Source organism: Manacus vitellinus, unplaced genomic scaffold (assembly GCF_001715985.3).
Source record: "Manacus vitellinus isolate BGI_N305 unplaced genomic scaffold, ASM171598v3 scaffold_9_pilon, whole genome shotgun sequence".
In the NCBI taxonomy this organism is placed as follows: Eukaryota; Metazoa; Chordata; class Aves; order Passeriformes; family Pipridae; genus Manacus; species Manacus vitellinus.
Window position 1 is genome coordinate 3,586,929 of NW_021940917.1, and position 23,094 is coordinate 3,610,022.

General features: G+C 43.2%; 1 protein-coding gene across 3 annotated transcripts in view; it reads right to left on the reverse strand.

The window, feature by feature from the left end:
• SEMA6A (semaphorin 6A) overlaps positions 1 to 21,593 on the reverse strand; it is a 117,838-nt gene extending 96,245 nt beyond the window's left edge. For all 3 annotated transcript variants that reach the window (XM_018086079.2, XM_008923294.3, XM_008923293.3), the window contains exon 1: positions 21,062 to 21,593. The gene's annotated coding sequence lies outside the window, so the exon portion shown is untranslated. The remainder of the gene's footprint in view (positions 1 to 21,061) is intronic.
• Between the last annotated feature and the right edge of the window lie 1,501 nt (positions 21,594 to 23,094).

Genomic DNA, 23,094 nt, shown 5'->3' on the forward strand with positions numbered 1-23,094 from the left:
TCACAGGGAATGTTTCCTTTTTTACTGACATACCTGACAATGAGTGAACAGTAACATCAGAGTTTACAAACTCTTTATTTCTTTATTTTTTCATCAAGTCATCTTATGTGTTAAATGGCAGGTGATAAAAGCATACACCTTTTTGAAGATAACTTGCCAGCTAATGCAATGTATGTCTACATCTTTGAAGAAAAGTTTTCCTCTGTGCCAGTGTTGCTAATTATAATTTTTTATCACAAGGCTATATAACATTGAGTATTTTCCTCAATGCTCTGACTTCTGGAATAAAGATATTAAATTAATTTTCCAGCAGTAAGGGAACCCTTTGGTCCCTCAGGACACGTTGCAAGCTTCCGTATTTCATAATTTTGAATATCTGATCAGCAGAACTTGGAAACATCGTGTCTCTTCGCATTTCCAGAGACTCCAGAAAAACAACACTCCTATGAATGTTATGAAAGACTTTGTGACGTATTTTATCACCACTTGTAAGAGACCCAGGCTAAGGAATTCAAAACATTGACAGAAATGAGCTTTCTGAGTACCACTTCTTGCAGACAGAGGTGAGCTTGTTCTGGCCCACTGGTAGAGCTCAACAGAGCCCGGCGAGGGGCTGGGATGGTAGCGCCAAATGGGCTGATTCTACCTGATCCAAATGATCCATGTGGATTTTGCATTAACAAAATGCAAAGGCCAGTGCTGCCTACTCTTGTAAGCAAAAAGCACAGGTCTGTGGCCTGCCCTGCGAAAGCATGCTGCACCTTACAGTGCCACCGACTGCACCAGGACTTCTTGAATATTCAGCAGCTCTGAAAGTCGTGACACCTCTCTTAAGCCTCCACAAATGCAAATGAAGCTAAAATCATAAGAGCAAATCCTGGGAGAAAATAAAACATTAAAAACACTTTATGTGTTGGGGGGGGAAATTATCAAATGCATCTTCAGTAAAATATTCCCCTCAACATTAACCTACTACTATTAAGCAAAATAATAAAACGTATAGCTCCTTCTTATTTCTATTAAAATACAAAGTGAGTAATTAATAGTGCATCCATTCATGTCTCTATATAGGAAAGAATATATTTTTTTCCTATTTTGAAGAAACTAGAGAATATATTTAGTGGTCAGCACCAAGCCATGATCCTGAAGGGATCAGAATGAAAATAACTGTATCCACAGTGCCTTCCTTGCCATGTGCAGCTCTCCCGCGTACACTCAGCAAACAGGTCTCAGATAATTAACTCACATTCCTCTTCTACATAATTATACAAAGAAAAGGTATTCAGTCATATTTCCATTTTACTTTACACCGTCTAGATCAGTCCTCATACATATTAAATATTAATGAACTACCAAGAAACAGAAAGATCATCCCAAATAACATACATATATCCTCCAACACCTTTCATCTGAACACAAATTTTAATGTCTGCATATTTTCATAATCTCAATACAGTCTATTTCCAATGCCAATTTCTGAACTTGCCATTTTCTCACACAGAAGACACAAATGTGAACAGCACTTGTTTTTCATCTAAACTCTGTAAATGAACCATGGAGCCTGATGGTTGCCACATGTTCAACAACATTTACCAGGGCTGCCAAAAGGTTACAAGGGGATCTACTCTCTCAAGTATTACTTAATACCACCAGGCCTGCAGTCTTTAATTCTTTGTCTTGAAATTAGCATTATGAGGAAAGACACAAGTCATTCTGCTGTATGAAAAGTCCATGGAAATTACTGTGTTACCAAGGTGGCTCTTATGGTTACCTCAACTTTCCCTTTATTATTTTTTTGCCCTGTTCCCAGCAAGGAGCCAGAGTAGTAACACTGTATTTTTTTTTTCATTTAATCTGCATACAAAACTCCACCAGTATGTCTTTTGCTGAACAGCCGACAAAGGCATATGTCCAAATCTCTCTATACCATCAAAACACTGGCATGGAGATACTGGCTATTATGACCAGAAGTTCACCTACCCTGGGTATCCCATCTTTAGCAACAATCACGAACAAACCTCCAGAGTGGAGCCAATAACAGAAGCATTACCAAATGTTTGTAGTATTTCACAAATTGAAGCACTTATGGCTTTGTGCCATTTTCCACATATTTTTGAGAATATCCAAATTTAGTGCTTTAGGTACCTTCCTTCTATCTACAGAGGTGGATAGGGAGGGGAAGAAAGGAAAAACCAGTACCTAACTCAAAATTCTAAACTTTGAAATCGCCCAATCTAGCATTTTTTCAGGCACACTAATGCTATACATTCTGATACCTGCAAGTCACACAGCGAGTAGCACATTTCTCCTTGGAGGTATGGAAATCTTTGGCTCTGCATAGTGCAGAGCACTGATGCTTGATATGGGAGTAGTGAGTGAGCAGATACAAGTCACCTGGGGGTCCAGCCATCTGCCTCTCTCACCCTACCACATCAGAGGATCTCAGCTTTAAATCTATTTCCTACCTCAGCAAAAAAATATGTTTTACCCTTGGCAAATGTGTGCTTAGGTAGGACATTCTTCATTTCCTCAGTAAAAAGGCAAACTTCCTATCCCAGGCTGGGCTATCTGTTGTTTTTTTTCTCCTGTAAGAAAATGGCAGCCCCCTGAAGGTGTTCAAGAAGGCTAAAATGGTTAAAAGTAATCTTGAGGGAGAATTAGGAGTAAAGTAAGTAAAGTACAAGTAAGGTGGTCAAAAGTGTGTAATAGATGCTATTTAACCTCTGACTGTCATTTGTCATGGGTGTCACTGAGCACGTGGCATACACAAAAATATTAAAAAAGGCCTTTCCCATATGGTGGGGGGTTTTTTTGTTTTGGTTTGTTTGTTTGGGTTTGTTTGGTTTGGTCTTTTTTTTAGTTCTGAATTTTAAGTTTGGTCTGAATTAAGCTTTAGCTTTTTTCTTTTTAATTATATTTTATTAGGTAGTTTGGAAGAAACAAAACAGTATTTTACAAACTTTATTTCAATGTTGATAAAGGATAATACAAACTCAGCAATTGCTTACCATATCTGTTCCCTCAAGACCACCCTGAAATCCTAAACAAGTCAAAAGGGCCACACTGAGAATAAATATCAAAGACATTGCCAAATTTGCCTTTCTATTTAATTAGCTGACAAGCTCATTAGCAGAAGAGTTGTATAGGAGAGTTTGCCTGCAGCCCTCGCTCACATCAAGGACTGCAAAGAAGTAGGTTGCAGTCACACATGCTAAAAGCCACACAGTGCTGGCAGCAAGAGTAGTAGATGGCAGAACTGGGGGCAGGGATGTCTGTCCTGCTGCAGGTGAAACTCTGCAGCACACTGTGCTGAAAAGCGAGATTTGGCATCTTTGTGGGGGGAGCCAAACAGTGGATTCTACAGCACAGAGCACAACTAGCAGGGCACATCCCTGGTACATTTCCTGTATGTGGGAGGAATGGGTGGGAAAGACAATCCATGTCTACAGCATCCCAACTCTGACCTGTCTCACGGAGCACCGCATGGTGAATAAACCAACACAGTCACAGGTGGCAAACAAACACTGCCATCAGAAAACATATGCAATATTTGTGTGCATGAGAAGGGATGAGTGTCTGCACCCAGTCTGCACGGCATGAGGCACAGTGGCCTGCTTCTGGGTCAAACAGCCTGTCACTGAGCAGCACCATTTATTATTTTGTTGGATTTTAGTACTTGTTCAGCATGCAGCAGCTAATACTCCGAGAGTGCTCTAGGAACTGAAAAGACTTTGTCTTCTTTGAAGTAAAGGCAGTTCATTGCACTCTTTCCAAGAATGAGCGTACCCATGTAATTATTGCTGGGCTGTTGTCAAGCACATTTTAGCTTAAAATACAAACAAAATCTTAATTTACAATAATTTGAGGATTTCTTCAACCCCTTTCTACTGAGAAAATAAAATTTGGGGGACTCGAGGAGTCACAGTTGTTACTAATCAAATTTATTTAAGAGAGTAATGTGAAACATCATGTTTGCGCAAGTTCATAATCACAGCAGAATTAAATCATTTTTACAGAACATTTATTTGAAACATTCTGTACACAAAGTTTGAATATGGCAGAGAGTATTTCCCTTGCAGTTTAGGTTTGATTTCATTCCTGGAAACTGCTACAGAAATCCTGCTCACTTGCAGTAGGGTTCTTTATTTACGCTCAGTTTTAGTTTTAAGACCTGTGACAAACACCAGACTGCTCACGTTTGTCACGACACAGGCAGAGTCACCACACATCCTGCCCTGCCTCCTGGTACTACCCTGCTAGCATGACATGCTCCTGGCTCACCCTGGAGCAGTTGGTTCAGCAGGTTTTTGCTTCTGTGGATATCCAGGTTTGGAACTGGAAAAGGGAATTTGAACTTCATATGCCTCCCTGGCATATCAGCACTTACAGCCACAGCGTCACAATCATGTCTTAAAATGATGATCCTCATACTGATGTTACCCTTCCCCTATTACAAAGATCAACCCTGTACTGGTTGTCTGTACGGAGACAAGTCCTGCTCATCTCAGCAAGAATTTTGGGTCCAGCAGAGACCTGGAGGCCTCCTGCCTTCAGAGCCACCCAGCACCCTTTCCCATCCTCACCCTCAAACCCCTCTTTTCAACAACACATGCTGCTATTTTTTAAAAAGGTATAATATACCAAAATCTAACTTTTAGGAATTTTAACCTTGGTGCTAAGCCAGGTTTTTTTTTTGTCCGATAAGACTACCAACAATTTTCCTGAATAGTGCCAGGTGCAAGGATTTTTTTAAGGGAAGCTTTACTAGTTCAGTGGAAACTGGCCAAAAGCCACGAACTTGTTCCAGCCAGCTGACCAGCCAGCTGCAAAGGGTGATTCCAATGCCCTTCCCTCATGGCTGTAAACATGTCAGCTCATCATTGGCCTGTCAAGAAGATCACACAGCCCACTGGCAACTTTCCTCAAAATGCACGTACCGTAAAGCCTCTTTCCATGTCTTTGCCTAAGACTTAGCACAACAAAATTGCTTACTGTACTTGTCTTTAGTGCCTCTTACCTCTGCATTGCTATGTGTCAATCTCTCTTCCCCATAGAAAAAAAAACAAAACAACACCTCTCCGAACCAATCACACAACATCCTTGGCAATGGTGGAAAACCTTCTTTATCAATAGCTTGTGACAGAAGTTGAAGGAGTCTCGTGACATTTCCCTCGGCAAGGAGAAGAGTGTGAGGATGAAGAAGAACTTAATCTGGACTTTTTTCCTCCCTCACCTACCATATTCTGTATGAAGGGTAAAGAAATCAGGCAGAGAGACAAACGATGTCACTTCAGCTCCCGTGTGCCATCTGTTTTTTCCATTTCAAGCTTCCCATATACTTTACATGGTGACAGCTCATCAGAAAGGAATCGTCCCACAGCATACTTCTGGTTTGTAAGGCAGAGAGAGCACTTTCTTCCTGTTCTACTCTCCTATATTTTGGCACTTCAGCTGTCTCTCTGTACCAGTCTGACTTTGTACCTACAGCTATTCCCTTAATCCCTCTGTTTCTAGAAACATTCCACTCCCCTCAGCCTTGACCTTACAGCTACTTCACTTGCTAAGTATAACCATTTTTTCCTTAAAAGTTACTGTAACATATCTGTGTTTGTCCCATCACTTGGGGGGCGGGGGGAGGGAAGCTGGGAGCCAGTAAGAGCTGCATGGTACCACAGCTGCATACACTTATAATTTCAAGGTTTACGGGTTTCTTGTTGACGTAGTCATGATGTTATTTTTAAAAGATAATGTTTTTGATAGATTACACATACCAAAAGCACTAACATTACCTATCAAAAACATCTTTCTCGTTATTAAAATACTTTGAGTGAAGCTTCAGTCAAAGAAAAAAAAAAAAGTCAAGATAAAATGATACCTCAACCAGGACCATCTTTGTGGTTTTGCTATGGGGAAAAAAAATGTGCAAATTATTCACTGCTTGCAATCTCTCTTGCAAGCTCATAGAGCAGGCATTAACCTGACATATAAACTTTTACAAATATTATTAGCACTTCAAAGACACCACAAATATTGAAGCAGATAAATTCTCTATTACTTATTCGCCTCCGATGTATCCTTAAGCAGGACAACACACCTTCTCATCTTTTGCCTGCTGAGTTAAGGCTGAGAATATGCATTAGGTATGATGTACTTGGTTCAAGAAAAGGGTTTCATTTGAACTGATAAAGTGAGAAATTTTTCTGTAGTTAAGGGAGACATCTCGTCCTTAAATTTTCCATTTAGTCCTGTAGGTTTCAGAAATATGTTTCATCTTTTTATATCTCACACTGTAACATACAGTTTCAATGGAGTTTTAAGCAGAGAATGATGGCAGTGACTTTAAGATATCCTAGTATTTTCTAAGCCTACACCATGGTCAAAGACAGTGACTGTTTCACACCTGTTGATATAATGGAAATACTCTGTACTTTCTTGGGAGGTTACGGGTTCCATCATTAGAGTGTATAATAATATTTTATAGAGTAGCCCACTTATTTCTTAAAACATAATCATTGTAGTTAGCATGAACCACTCAGTGGCACTTATGTTTCATTCTAACTGGTTTCACCACACTGTTGCAGAAAGCACCTTTTCCTGGTTGAATCAGTGAGACCTAAGCTGGAGCTACCAGTGTGTTGTCTATAGAGCCAGGGCTGCAGAGGCACCACTCAAAAAGATGACCTGGTGCTAGGACACACTCTCCGTGTCTTGTGTTTGTTGTCCTGAAAGTGCAGCACACTCTTCAGTGTCCAACCTCTCTATTTTCCAGGCTATGCAGTGAGATTGAGATGGGCTATTGAGATGGGCTTGGAACAGATGCCGGCAGAGTCTGCGGTTTGTACTGAGAAGAACTGGAGGCTTCGAGACTTAACTTCTCTATATCTCAAGTTATGAGCTTGCACAAAGTAGAAATCTAAATAAACAAATGCCTGGTCTTCAAAGTTTGGTTTACCATCAGGTTACAAGCGTGAGTGAAAAAATCAGGAAACATCCTTAATTGCAGATGAACTTCCATGTAACACCAATGCATTTCCAGTACAACACCTTAACAATGCACCCAGAAAGAGAAAGCTAGAGTCTTTTATCATTCTTTTGGCACATCTGATTTATTTATGTATGCATTGGAGCTGTATCTGTTTTAAGTCTCTAGACATTTTAGTCATGACACATTTAAACACACACAACTTGCTTTTTTAAAAAAAATGACACCTGATCAGATGAGACTGAAGAACTAAGTGCTTTCTTTGTGAACACACTGCCTTTCTTCTATACACAATGCCAGCTGCTTGACAGATCTAAGACTTGAGGTGTGGACTGAGTGGTGGACAAAGGTGTGAACTCAGGTCAGAAGCAAGCATCTGTCCATAGAGCAATTGCAGGATGCACATACAAACACACCACACTTTCAGAAAGGTCTTCCCCAGATAGGAATTCACTGTACCCTGGTAAAATGGATTCAGAAAGGGGGCACAACACACACAAAAGTTTCAAGCCACAAGAGGCCCAAAATCAACATGTGTGAGCACAGGCATCTTGATCAACCAGCTGTGCCCTTCTGCTGATCTCTTAGCCTGTGTGGATCTGAGGAGATCAGCAGGAGTGGGAGAAGAATGATTCCAAAACACAAAACTTTCTCCATGAGTATCTTGCTCTGAAGTAAAAAACCAACCAACCAACCAACCACAGCCCCAAAACATTCTAACCCTTCCAAGTCCTTTTTGTTAAAGACTTGAGCATTTGGTCTTGAGTCCTTAATGCAAAAGCAACTCTTGAGTGGCTAGAAGCCCACTCCCAGAATCTGCATTTTACATTCCCTACATCCATAACATGACTATTGTAAAGAAAACGAGGACTGAAAGATGCTTTGTCTCTAGCAAGACACAAACGAAATAGTTTGAGGTGAGCAGTGCGTTCACGTGGGACTGACCTGCGGTAAAATCCCAATCCAAATGCACAATATTTCTCAAGAAAATTAAAAAAATTAACTGGAAAATTGAAAGTTAAAATTACCTTAGATTCGTGGATCAAGCCTATTTTTAGCTGACTTCTAAACCACTTTTATAATTCTTATAAAGAATTACTTGAATTAGTATTTCTTTATTTTTCTAAACACTGAGGCAACATATAGCTGCTGCAGTCCATTTTTCTGCATCTTGCAAAAACTTTACATAATTCTGGAAGCTCTTTAAACATGAGAGAGTATTTAAATACTCTTTTGAGATACAGAAAATATACTTCATAGGAGCAAGGGGATGTGGTAGAATTACTGCCAGAAACTATTTAATGGCTTGAAGCAATTTCTATCCTCCTGTTTGGAGAGAAAAAAAACCCCACCTGTTTAAAGGACATGGAATATCTTTCTATCTTCCCTTCTCTCAAAAAAAAACCCAAACAAACCCAACAAAACAGAACAACCAAACAACTAATTTGCCTTAACTTTACCTGTGCTTTTAGCATCCCTTCCCTGTGAATACTGAAGAACTAAACAGTAAGAGGAGTTCAAGATAGACTTTGTGAATGTTAATCTGGGACACCGTTTTGCTAATAAGCACAGCTGCTGTTTCTGCTCAGTGCAAATTGTATTATTTTGTGTTCAATTGTTTGCATTTGTATAGTTTGACAGCCTTATCAATCCTGTAGGGCTGACAAAAATGGCACAACCACTGAAACCAAACATGAATTTATTTTCTGTAAAAGCAGGGCTGAGACACGGAAGCTGTGAAAGAAACTTGTTAGCAATTCCTTGTGTAGGCAGCATGTTTCACTTTAATCATATGCATTATGGCCTTTACCAATCGCTTCCATCTCACTCCTAGAGCTTTTCTGCACATCAGTTTGGCTAACCCACTTTCTGATGTCTGTGCCTCTGTAGAGGAAAGCTGAAAACTATATTGCTTCTTAGACTGCAAACAGCAAGACAACACACACACAAACACAGAGGGAAAATCAGTGCCTTTGGAGAGCGTGGCTTGTGCCCATCATCCCTTGGTTCTGCTCCGTGTTTTTCATTCTCCCGTTGTCAGCCGGACGCCTGTCGCGCCTGCACTGAGCTATTTAAACACAAGAGGGCAGGCGACATGCAAAGGAAAACATTTCCCCGAGAGTTTTCACAACGCAAATAGCCAATGTTGAACAGGCTGCTGGAAAACTAAAGAAGCACTTTTCACTTTGAGCACAAGGAAACATGTCACCAAGCTCTTCTCCGTTTCTCCAGTCAGTACATTATTAGTTACAGCTGTACCTCTGCATTTAGAAACTATGTCAAAAGGTGAATGGTTTTTTTCTCTTGAAACCTGTAGCAATTTCTAAGGCTACTACCCAACAGTAAGAAAAGTTGCTTTCTCTTTTTCCAAGACTTGACATGCAGTTTAGTGAAAATGCAACAGATTCTCCCTCAGTATATTCCACCTGCTGAAATATTTAAGGCTCTCCCCACCATAAATGTATTTCGGAGTGTTGTGCTCGTTCTTACACAACCCTGCTATTTAAATGTGGGTAGTTGTTAGAGCAGGCTGTCATAGGACGGCTGTCTAGAAGTAGGCAGTGCAGCTGTGAAGTAGCACTCCAGCCCCCCTACTAACACATTCTCTGCTGGTTTACTGTTGAAAAATTTCCAGTACTAGAATCTTTGAAGCTAAAATACCAATTCATTTTACAGATGCCACCACAGTACAATGTATTTTGCTATTATTATTGATATTTTGAGCTTGTGAGTTAATTTTGTCAACAACAACAAAACCCCCCAAAACAGTAATAATTGACTCCTAATAAAGTCAGCAAGGTTTATGGCACCAATATGAACAAGTCACGGGTTAGATTTTCGAGACAAATACCATGCCTGGTAAAATAAATATGGAGATGCAATCTGAAGCAAAATTGTGCCCTCGTTTTTCTGTCTGATGCTAACAGATCAAAAGTTAGATCCTGCTAACCCATATTTTCTTGTCTCTGCCCAGCTCCTCTGCATTTATCTACATAAGCAATGTAATTGGTTCTGATGACACATTCATATAAAGAGACTTGTCTGAATTGTTTTACAGCTGGGAATTCAGATATTTCAATATTTGGAGCCTGGCATAAAGGAGAAGGTCAGGATTAGTCCTTCTAAAAAACACAATGGTGTAAGCATCTGTGTAGATGCTCCAGTTTTTGAAAAGTTCTTGAAATTCTTTGACTGTGACAACAATGAATTCTTTTATCTGCTTCAAACTAAAACAGATTACTGACCATTTATGGGGGGGGAAAAAAGAAATCTAATGAACTGATTTGCTATTCAAGGTAATTCTTCTCTGACATTAGTAACCATTATACAGTTCTACATTTTCTACAGCACATCACCAGCATTTATTGCACCAACACATTACCAGGAAGGGCCCAGCTGAATTGCCTCTCTCACATAAACAACACTTGAGCTGGGTGTTATTGCTTTGGGTTTTTCTGCAAATGAAGTAAGGATTTGGAAGCAAGCATCCTCCAGGATTTTAGCTAGGCAAGAGAGCTTATGACAAAGATGAACAAGACCAAATGGTAATAAATGCAAAAGGAATTAGAATTCATGTGTCAGCGAACTTACTCTATTCCGCAGTTTGCCTTATATTTTCAAATTTTTTCTCAGATAGATACTTAACACATGTATGTAGTACTCTTAAGAAGAATGTTCTGAAAATCAAAACTGCATTTTTCTCACAGTCATCCAGCCAGTCACCAGCCTTCATCTCACACCTTCAGGCCATTAGCTCCAGGTTGGCTAAATCTGCCTTTTGGACTACACATGTTGATGAACAAGAACAGGATCTTTTTTTGTTTTGTTTTTATCTTGGGAAAGGAAGTGTTCTGGCAGTATGTCTAGGTCTTATGCTTAGAACAGGATAAAGCAAAAAAGACAACACCACCCTGCAATATACGTGTCTCGTGATGGAATTAATCAGTGTATCTGAACAGGATGAACTTTCCTACAATAGAATTAAAAGGAAACACCTTGCAGATAATAATGAAAAAGTGTAGTAGCTCATGCAAAAACCTTTCCTTTTCCCACAACAGCTCTTAAAGGATTCAGTTCTTAATTTCTTTTTAAAGAAAAAAACAAATTCTTATTCCAAGTCAAGAATATTTTCAATGAATGAAAAAAAAAGCATTGCAAAGAATCCCTAGAATAAAGTTTGTCTTCTTACTTTTACATAAAGTCTGAAATGATTCTCCACTTTAATTCCTTCTAAAGAACAACAACAAAAATATCTGCACCATATATTTCTAGAAAACAAAGACTTAGTGCACAGATACAGTTCTTAAAAGATATGTTACATAATCACCCTCATGTAACAGACTACAGTAAATTTTTAAAAATCAATTTAACTGTAGTAATTTCTGATTTATTACAGTTTGGATCAGCACATTGTAATTGCAAAAGCTGCACATTTGTAATTAATGAGTACAAATTATTCAGAAGTGGAATGGGTTGAATATTATTAGAAGTTTATACACATAGCAACAATTCTGTTCATACAGAAAACTAAATTCAGAAGTTGACTTTAATGCACAATGCCTTTTTTTCATTAGCGAGCTATGATGAAAAGCCAGTACTATAAAGATTATGACCTGAGGTTCAAGATTGAAGTTAAACAGCCTCTAATCCTCTCTATATAATACTAAAGGCATTTTGAATCAAATACATACCCATGCTCATGGTGCAAAGTAGTACTCAACAAAGATAATCCCATGGGACTCCACCTCTGCTCTGCCATGAGGCCACAGAAAGGGTGAGTAGAGCAACTGGCGGAAAAGGCATTTCATCCCAACCTTTTCCTTGCTGTGGTATTTTAGGACAGGATGCAGCAGTACGCTCCTGGCTCCTGGCCTGTGCCGACCGCAACCACTGCATTTCCATGGAGACCCGGACATGTAGGCCAGGACTCCAGCAGCCCTCCAATCATTCCTCCCCATCCACCTGCTCCAAAGGACCAGTGGAATAGGTGAGCTCTGCCCACACCTAGTGACCAGCTGCAGGCACGAGGGGAGCTTTGAGGCTAAACAGAGGACAACTCTCTCTCACGTCTGTCCATGAGCACACAACTCAAGACAAGCTTCAGCCTCCCAGGAATATTCAGACAGTAAGATGTGCAAGATTTGTAAAACAAATGCCGTAACATTGCTTAAAAGACACAAATAGAACAATTACTTTCCCAGAAATTATTATTTTCTTTTCTTGATAAGATCAGTACATTTGATGCTAAAATTCAGCTGCTTGGGGATGCAGACAACCTTTTACTGTCAACCATAAATAAACTGAAACAGCAATATTCCCAGTGAAGTGGCTGAGTCATCAACTCAGGTATTTAAGAGATGGGTATAGGTATATAAAAGATGTGTAGATGTAGCACTTAGGTACATGGTTTAGTAGGGGACTCAGCTGTGTTAGATTAAGGGCTGGACTCGATCTTAGAAGTCCTTTCCAACCTAAATGATTCCATGATTCTATAGTGAACTATAAATGGAGTAAGGGCTTGTTGCTGAGATGTTCAGTAGAAATTCTTTTTTGCTATCCAGTGGGAACAAGACTGGCCCTTTATACTGATGTATCACCCACCTCTCTGTTTCTTGGAGGTAAAAACAAAAAACAAGACAAAAAATGTCATCATTGCTAAAGGATGTACCTTACAGAACTGCTTAAGTTAATTTCTATACAGAGAGATTCTAAATGGAGTTCTGAGAAGAAAAACACAACAGAATTTGTACCCCTACAGCTTTTGATCCAAGATATTTCCCCACTGCAACAATTTTCTTACTCAATCACCACCTCCCCATTCCAAAGGGAACTACAAAATGATCATGTTCTGTTCTATCAGACTGCCAATCTACTAGAGACATGCACATTGTGAGTTTATTAGGAAAAAGGCTGAGATTAATGTAAAATATTTGTATACAACAGAATACGCAGAAGCCAGACTACAGACCAGAAACTATATATATTATGTAGGAGTATAAAATTACAAATACAGATATTGTGTGCAGCTACCAAAAAAGTTTTAAAATTCATGTGAAATTTTTGGACTTCACTTTGTTCAGTTTGTAGGACTCCTGAGGGTGGATTATATGTAACAGCCACATGTTCTCAATCTGCTTGTTGATCTCACTTGAAAAATTGACAAGACTGGGTAGTAAAGTTCTAAGCTAAAGCTTTAAAACTCATCCTTGAGTGCAAGCTAACCATTTGAAATTCAAAAAGTGGCTAATTTTCCAGACTAGTTCCAATTATACTCAATTCTTTAATCTAAACTACACAGCTTTTTAACACTATACTTTGATTGATATGAATAGTCAAGGCTGGCTTTTTCTTTTTGTGAACAGAAGGTACCTATCAAGCTTATCTGTGCAAGACTCAAATTGCTTATTAGATCTAGAGGGAAATCACATCATTCTGGAGGCACTGTAAAATCCAGAAGAAAAGAAGAAATGGGATTTAAATATCTGCTAAAACACGTAGCTTACTATTGCTCACACAGAAGTGATGAAGCTTTTTTCTCAATAGGAAAAGAAAAAGGAAAAGAAAAAGGAAACCATTATTTGCTTATTGAAATATGTTTGTGCATTATTTTATATTCTGCACAACTGACAAATCCATTAATACTGAGCACTACATTGACAAGTCAGTCTTCCAGGTACTTTCCTGTTAGACATATTTACTACTTTACCATTTTTCTTATTCATCAAAAAAGCTATTTCTAACTTCTCAAAGACCTGCATTTCTGAAAGTATGTATGTTTTAATACTGAGTTTGTGAACAAATACTGAATATTATTCCAAAAATACTGCCAGTGCCAACACAGCGCTGTAAGAGCACTAGTTATGTCTGAAAAAAGTTTATTTCCCCTTTTTTACTTTGTAATTCAAGCTGCTCTGCAGCTAACAAAAGCGTTCTTATTGTAATTTTATTAAAGGTAACAATAAACATTAACTCAGTCTCAAACAGGATATGATGCTGTATGTAGCTAGATTAAAAGGGAATGTAAAACAAATTACCTGGATTGCTTAGGAAACCCTAAATGCCCTAATATACCCAACCATTTCTCAGAAGAACTAATGAAAAGCCTCTTTTGCTCTTGAAATGAATTAAGGTAGCCAGCAGTCTCTGAAATGTACCATTTTACCAGCAAGAAAAAACAAAAAGCAAATCTTGGGAGTAAATATCAGCTGGACATTCACATAACAGGGTCCAGAGAGACATATCCAGAAGTTTCCGCTTTTAATCCAACTCTGAATAATGTTGGATGCTGTTCTCTGTTCCTTCAGAGCTCTTCTTCTGCCAAAATAACTGCAAGGTTTGCAAGTCCGAATGCATCGCAAGCCTTTCCCAAGGCACCCCAACACTATCTGAGGCACTGAAACTATGGCAACCGAATAAGAAAGCAGCTTCCATGATTAATAGATGAAGATCCCAGTGCCTTGCTAGGCCATAATTCAGGAATGCTAGAGGAATTAGCATAGAATCTATCTCAATCTACCAATAAAAAGTAGATTTCAAAAGGTATCAACAAAAATTACAATTTTTTTCTGCTCAAAACAACAACAACAAAAAACTATGGAACTATAAACTGTTCAAAATCTCATTAACATTTCAATGAATGGCTGCCTCAAATGCAAGTAATGGATAAATGTTCATGAACAATGGTGAAGGAAGGAACATAGGAAATTTCCCATACAATTACCAAAGCCATATGAGGAATATATAAAACATCTGAGTGAAGCTGAGCAGACAGAGATAGGAAAGTAGAAATAATGTTTGCTGCAGTCAGGAATATATTTGGATGCAGCTTTTCCCACTGTGCTGGGGATTCATAAGGGACAGTACTTTTTCCATCTGCTGAACTGGAACACACGACCATATCTATTATATGTATATTCTATATATTTGCATTATTAGAACATCCCATGAGCCTGTCAGGGTCATTGTAAAATTGATGATGGTTAGGAATACCTTTTATTTTTAAACACGTAATAAAACTTCTGCTATTATCTCTAGTAAAAATAATAGTATAGTAGTCCTTATCCAACTAGATGGCCTCAGACTAAGGTGAAAGGGTATAACAAAAACATTTTTTTTTTTTTCTAATTCCATAAACATTAAGTTTTCTCTAAAGGCAACTGGTTACAGAGATCACAAAAGCGTAGGAATGCTTTTTTTTTCTGCCTGCTTCATGGAAAGGGTATAATCCTGCAGTCAAGGCATGGCTCTACCTGGGGAGGGTGAGAGAGATGATGCCAAAGGCCTCTCATACTGAGGACAGCACACATACTGTCATGTCACATGATGTACAGCAGTGCTGTGCATCTGCCCCCGGAAACGCTTTAAGGTCAGAACTTCAGGCATGTTGCAAAGTGTATTTGTGTAGAAAGTTCCTCGGTAGCAGTTTTGTCAGTAGCTCAAAAAATAAAAAACAAAAAATGGCATGGGGTAGTCCATGATATATGAATTTCAAGTATGTAGTGTAAATACTTTATATAGAAGTGCCTATTATTAACAATACTTTTAAAGGAAAGGTCATCACTGAATGTAGTGAATTACCATATGTCTTCACTCTAGAGATACAGCAACTGGCAGTTCTGTTAATAGCTGGTTTATCTACTTCATTTTACATCTCTATTTCAGCCACTGAAGAAACACTTTGGGGCTCAGAGAAAAATTCTTTTCATACAAAAATGACCCTGTATTCACATCAAGCATAGCACAACCCTCCTTCTGGCTGATAAATAACTACAGTTCTAAACTGGGAAATACTTTGTAAGGCTTTGCAGCAAATTATGGGAAAATTTATGTTGAGTTTTTCTCATTTTCTTCTTCCTTTTTTGAAAATTGTTCCTTTTTTTAAATGAAATCTACTTCCTTTTTATTAAACTGTATCTGGAGTTAAACTTTAGATTTCAGAGGGCATAAATCTATTAGCCTTATTTATATTCATCTGGTGCACGAAAGCTGAGAACATGATTATTTTATAGGGGGAAGCATAGATCTCTCATCCCCTTCCCTATTTCCAGTGCCCTCACTATTAACTGTTAGCAGCCTGTGTAAGTCTGAAGTGACAAAAACTGCAAATGCCTCTGTGTATGCCTGTCTTTCAAAGAACCCCTTCCAAGACCTCCAGAATATCCTGATTTTGTAGGTGCAGAATGCTTTTCTGTTTTTTGATTTCTCCGTTCCCATACCAGATTTAATTTTGAATCCTTTCACATCTTCCAGTGGCTAAAACAAAACAAGCAAATGAGCAGCTTGGGAACTCCACAAAGCATACGGGAGGTGCAATATCTATAACTCTAACACAGTAGGTGGCACTCTTCCCTTTAAATCCTAAGTCTGTGCCTTGGAGCTGTGCTGCCATATTGCAATCCAGATCCAAAACCAAAGCATCCTTCACCATGGACAATTAAAGATCCCTTAATACTGTATAAACATATGCATTCAGTTATTTCCATGGCCATAGGTAACACAGCACATAAAGAAAATAAACACTCGTAAACTCCAGTCTGTCAGGTTGCCACTTGAATTGGGGTAGTCCACTTCTGTCTTCACAGAACCTATGCACATATAAGCTGTTCTTCACTCAAGAGACTGGTGCAACAGGACAAAAATAAAAATATTCCTTTAGAGACCCGTCTGGCTCAGGACCAGGCTTTCCCCCAGCTGCTTGTTTCTGCCTTAGAACACTGTTCACAGTTGCTGTATGCCGTTGATCAGCAGTCGGACTCTGTGCTATTGACTGTATCTTACTGCCAAAACATTTCACCCGCCTCAGAGTAACCCTGATAATCAGAATTTTTGAGCATAAAATGCTCAAATGGTCACCATTAAAGAGCACTGCTTATTCCTCTTATTTTTCTGTTGCCCCGTCAAGCAAAGCTTGTCACAATTTGTCAGACGTGATTTGTTCCATGACACGCAGACCTACGTCTGATTTAACATTAAAGATCCATCCAAAGCAAATGTACTCACATGGTAGCTTCAGGTCCTTAACAAGTACCCAGCAGAGAACAGTATTTTCAGTTTGGGGCATAAACAAGAAAAAAAGTCCCCATTTAAGTAATATTTCAGCAACTGTCTTTACTCTCGGAAAATTACTCAGGCGAGCAAGGCTTTCCTGGGTCAGCAGAACTTACTTGGTTGAATGAGGGCTAAAGATTTACTTCATCAATAAATGAATAGTAGGAGGTCAAACACTGCAGCATCTGTATCAAATTAGGATAATGAAGACTTCTGGTTTACTATAGTTCAACTTTTCTCTAGCATATGCTGTGTGTAATATAATTTAAATGTTGTTTTCCAGCATTTACTGGCTTGTTTGTTTTCAGCACTCTGCTGTGGCGTATGGGAATCAGGTACTATACACTAAACATTTGTTTGGGTAGTATTACAATGTGTTCTTGCAAACAAGTTGGATGTGAGGCATGTATTAGCTCAGGTCAATTTAATCCTAAAACATTTTATGTCTCCCCTGCTGTAAACCATGTGAACTCCTTTCATGTGTATTTATGTATGGCTCTTCAAAACAAGATGACAAACTTCCCCTTCCCCTCACAAAACATGCACAAGCAAGTTCACAATCACCTACTTCCTTTTTAATGCAAACAGTTCTAGTCTGGATTTTTCACAAGTCATTAATTTTATCTCTCTCGTTTTCTTTCTCTTTTTTTTTTATTCTTTTAAAAAATGCAACGAAGGCAACTCCTCATCCTTAGCCCAATCAACTTCCTTCTTCAGTTTTAAACTCCAGTAACTGCAATCTTCTATTTACAAACATTAAGAGGGGTCTATGGCTAACATATAATATTCACTTTTATCTTCAAGCAGCTAGAAATGTTAGCTAGCCATGTTTCTCAGAGACGTCTGTGCCCAATTATTTTTTTGTTCAAGCAGTATGAGTTCTGTTGATAAGGTTGGTTTTGCCATTAAGTAAGAATATACGGTTTTCAAGTCGACTAATTGAGTATACACAGAACATCTGTGACTGCATAATTCGTACTCCCTGAAAGTATTCACCCATCCTTCAAGCATTTGATTCCCACTACATGAACAGCAAATGTTGCAAATATACGTTACGGTATTACTTACTATTTTAAATTTTGTTTAGCATTTAAACAGAAATCTTATTTGGGAATTCTGCTCCTGAACTAAACTTCCACAAAAGCCAGATATTTTCTCCAGTGAAGAGTGGTGGAGAACAGAAATCAAATTTTTAATGCATAAGAACATGTTTGACTTTAAAAAGAGTTAGTTCTCTTGGTCTTATAATTTTTGAGAGCTACAATATTAAAACCAGGCTCCTACTAGATAAAATTATACCCTTGACAGCAAAACACTTTGGTAACTGTACTTCTCTAATAGTTACAAACCTTCCCTATCCCACTGAAGTAGGTATTTGCTTTCAACCATGTCTGAGGCAATTCCATGAAGAAAGGGGTTTGCTGGAGCAGACTCACGTTTTTTCACCATACATTGGAATAGTCTCATTAAAAAAAAAAAACAGAAGCTAATCATAGCAAGATCATTTTGCTTTTCTAGTCTGAAATGGCAAAGGAAACCCTAAGCATGATAACAGCTACATAAACGTTACTCTGAGAAAAATGCCACAGATTTCTCAAAATGAATTCTGTGATTAAAAGAGCCTGACTACTGGACTTCATGACATTGATGCCAAAGGATTTAATCGCCAAGTAAAAATTACTTGGATGAGAATGGCTTACTGGATGACACAAATTAAATGAATGCACAGCAAAAGCAATCACTGAACTAACTGTAGTGAAGACAGTGCGAAAATCACACCTTTAGCTACTATCTTTGAGGTCAAGTTAGTAATTAATATCGTTGCTGTATGACATAAAACAAGTGAGCAGAATCTATGTCAAATAATAAGCCACCTCGTGCAACCCTGTGACAGAAATTGGTTGTACAGACTCGTTATTTACAACACCTGCATGTTGTGTATGCTCCTTTGGAAAATGAAGCATTCACCTTGAAACGTCAGGAAGTGGCATCTTTTACAATATATTACACAGCTAACTAAAGCCCTTATTTTTTTGCCGTTCTATTAGTGAAATAATTCTCCGCAGCAGCTAAACATCCGCGCTGTACAGATGCTGGCACAAACGTGCCTGTTTACAAACTTCAAAAGCGGCAATTAGCTCGGGAGAAGAACAGGAGAACAAATTACTCCCTGAACACAGAGCGGTCAAGGTTAGAAAAAGACAGAGCCATTTGCCTAAGGAAGACCCAGCAGTTACCGCCTTGCGACTCACCCTGAGATGAGCCAGACAGGGCAGAGGCGCGGATGATGGGCAGAAGGGCATCTCCGCTGCAACTGACCGGGCTGCAGCCTCAGACTCACTTCCCCCGCCAGCCCCCGACCCACACGCCGTCCGGGCCACCCCCGGGAAACACCTCCCTTGGATAGCCAGGCGCAAAGGGAAGAGGCAGTGGGGCGGTCGAGCCCACGCAAAGAGCAGGTACTTTCTCCACGCATGATGGAGACCCGAACTTTTAACCGCCCTCCCCGGCAGCGGAACGAGCGGCGGTGTGAACTCTCGGCCGCCCCAGGGCTGCCCGAGCCCCCGCCGTCGCCCCCCGTGCCTCAGCACCGCGCCGCCAGCGCACCACAGACGAAGGCACAGCCTCCTAATTCACCCTGTCCTCGGCCGGGACTCTTCCCTGCCCCTGCACTTGAGGGGACGGGAGGTGGGAGTGTGTGCAGGGGGAAATCCCTCTTCCCTTGTTCAACACCGTTTCCCCTCAGCAGCATCCTGTCCCCTCCTCGGCATCAGCGGCACGAAGGAGCCCCGCTCTCAATCCCCGCCCGGCCTCCCCGCGCCCCGAGCCGGCCCGGCCGCTCCGCGGCGGCGCGAGGAGTTTGCGGGGCGCCGCCAGCCCGCGGCCCCTCCTCGGGGGCCGGCCCTGCTATTCTCCCTTAAAAAAACTTTCCCTTTTCCACCGTTTCGTCCAGCTCCCGCAGGGCCCGAGGGTGGAGAGGGGCCGCTGGAGCGGCAGGGCGAGTGCTGGGCGGAGAGAGCTGGGCTGCCTCGCAACGCTCCCTGCCCGCCGGGCCGCCCCGAAGGGGTCCGACCTTCCCCAGCCCGTCTGCCTGCGCTCCCCGGCCGAGCAGAAGCGGCTTGGCAGAGCCACCAGCCCGGGGGGAGAGGTGGTGGCGCCAGGCAGAAAGGGGCGGGGAGCATCCCTGCCCCAGAGCCACCCTTCTCCGCGGGGCTGCGGGAGGGCAGTCGGCAGCCCACCTTGGCCGGGGCCAGGGCGGAGGGTATGGCGGCCACCGTCCGCGGGGAGCGGGCGGAGAGGGGAGCCCGCGGCCCCAGCCCACAATCGCGAACAAAGCCCGCGGCTGCGCCGAGGGCTGCTCCGCGGAAGAAGTTGCCTTGGTTCCAGGCTACTTCGCCCCCAAAAGCAACCCAGCCTTGGAAAAAAACCCAGTAAATAAATACATCGGCCGCGACCCAACTACCTCGCGGGAAGAGCAGAGACGGCAGGGTTACGCCTCTGCACGGAGCGGCCACATAGTTCTTGTAACAAAGACCCCACCACCCAGACCCACATGATGCCCGGGGTGGCGGGCGGCGGCCTCGGCCTCAGACCCGACGTCTCGCGGTGCCCCCCGCCCCACGGTGCCTCGACGGGCGCGACCCCCTGCGAGCGGGACTCGGCGGAGGGAGGCGAGGAGCCCCAGCGCCGCGCATGCAAGCCGTGCCAAGGGCTAGGGGAGGCAACTGGGGCTAGGTGTTGGGCAACTGGGGGAAGGGGAGTGAGGGAAGAATAAGAGGGGGGTGTGTGAAAAAAAGATAAAAGAAAGACGAAGCCACGAGATGTCGGGAAAGTGGCAACAGCAAGCGCAGCGCGTGCACTTGCGGGCGGCTCTCCTCCTCCCTACGCGCTGCAAACGATGTCGAGACAGAAGGCAGGAGCCAGCCTCAAACCACACACCACCCTCGCTCCTTCCGAGCCTGCCCGGGCGACCCGAGAGCCTTCCCTTCCGAGTAACCCCCAAACAGGAATACGGACGGGGGAGTACTGTACCTTTTCGGTGCATGTATCTGGGCAGCTAGAGGACAACTAGCTGATGTAGTGTCCCATTTAGTAATCCATTTTAGGGGATCTCTCTGGGAAACTGGAGCCACTCTCTCCTTTGCAATCCTTTGTCATTACTACATGTATGCTTCCAGGGGGATGGTATATTTAATATTTCTACTTTCTGAATTGCAAAAGCAATTTGTTCATTTCCAATGATGGGCGAAAAGGGGAGGGATCAGGTAGAAGAAAAAAAAAACAAAAAAAAGCGTTAGCAACTCCTCTCCAGACCCAAATTCCACTAAGGTTCCACTCCAGCGAGTCCCCTTCAGCCGAGCCTCGGGAGGTAAGTCATTTCGTGGTCTCCTTCTGGTCCCTTTCTACCAAAAGTGCTCCCGTTGTGACGGCTGTTTCAGGAAAACTCCGAGGCAGGAGGCACTCGCTGTGCCACGGAAGGAAAGCGCAGTCGCTCCTTGCTTCGGGCTGCCGGGCATTGGACTGTGCGCGGCGAGGACCAGGGAGCCGCTACCTTCTCTTCTCCCCTCTCATCTCTCTCTTCTCTCTCTGTCTCCTGTCTTCTCGACGCGCCGCCTCCCGCTCAGCCGCCGTCTCCCGCGCCGCCGCTTGCCCGCGCCCGCGTCTGCTGTCCTCCAGGGATCTGCGGCTTCCGCCGGCGGAGGCGGAGACAAAGCACCGGACCTGGCGCGCGCTCGGGCGGGCGCGCCCGCGCCCCGCCCCCGCCCCGCCCCTCCGCTGCCGCGGGCGGGGCGCGCGCCCGGAGGGGGCAGGGTCGCGCGGGGCGGGGCCGCCCGGGGCGGGGCCGGCCCGGGCGGCGGGGCCGGCTGAGGCCGAGAGTCGCGGCCGGGAGGGCGGGAGTGAGGCCCGGCCGGGCGGACGGGGGTTCGCGGTGCTGCTGGCGCTGCTTGCCAGCGACACCTCGGGGCGGGTTTTCCGGGTGGCACGGGCTTGTGCGAGTCAGTGCTGACGCCGGGGCGCGCCGTCTGCTCGGCTACTAAATCGCCCGCCCCATCTGCAGATGCCGCCCCCTCCAGCCATCACAGTTACTGCACGCCGGCGGGCGCGGAGAGTCTGAGCGAGGCGTCGCCTTGAGCGCGTGGGGGGAAGAGGGCGGCCGTCCGCAGCCCCTTGCGGGGGCACGGGCGCGCACAGCGAGGCTGGCGTGCCTGGGGTCGCAGAGCAGCCCGCACATGGAACCGGCCGTTGCCCCCTGGCGCATCCCCCGCGTTCCCCGGGGGGAGCGGGGCCGGGGCCGCATGCTGGCTTCGTCCCGTCTGTCGCCTATTTCCTTCCTCCGCCCCAGTCTCGCCGCGTTGGTCGCTGGCTGCGCTAATCCCTAGTCTCGGCGTCCAGCCGGCGGAGGAGCAAGCGGCGCTAATACATTAATTCCACCTCTCCCCCTCCCCGCCCGAGTCCCGCCGCGCCGCCGGCAGTATCCCGGATCCAGCCTCTGTGGGTATGTCGGCACCCGCCTCCCTCCGCACCGGCACGGCGGCCGAGCCGCCCTCTGCCCCGGCGCGGTGCCAGGACGGCGGGAGCGGGAGGTGCAGAACCTATGCGGGGCCCGCAAACCTGTCCGGGGCCAGGCAAGCTCAGCCGCTGCTCGAGGGGTTCGTCTCGCCCGCCCGTGGGTCCGTCCTGTGGTTCTTCCCCCTGCTCCCGCGCGCCGCTGACCTCTTAGAGCATCGGGACTGGAGCGGACAAGCTGCGGGAGCGGGCTGCGCTATAAACCCTACAAAATAGCCCAAAGTCTTCGAGCTGCAAAAACCGCGTGCTCGTTTCCTTGACGGCGGCATGCGATTCCTCAAGAGTTTTAGCAGTCATTTCCACCCTGTAGATCTCGCTGGAGTTAAGGCTGCAAGGAGAGCCTTTAGTTACTTCAGCGCCAAGGTATCTGATTTCCAGGGGATTCATTTACATGTGGAATTACTTTAACATGATTTATATTTATTTTTTTCCCCAACCAGATAAGTGAAAGAACAGAATGCAACTAAGGGATTTGCTGTCAGGTCACGAAGTGTGGC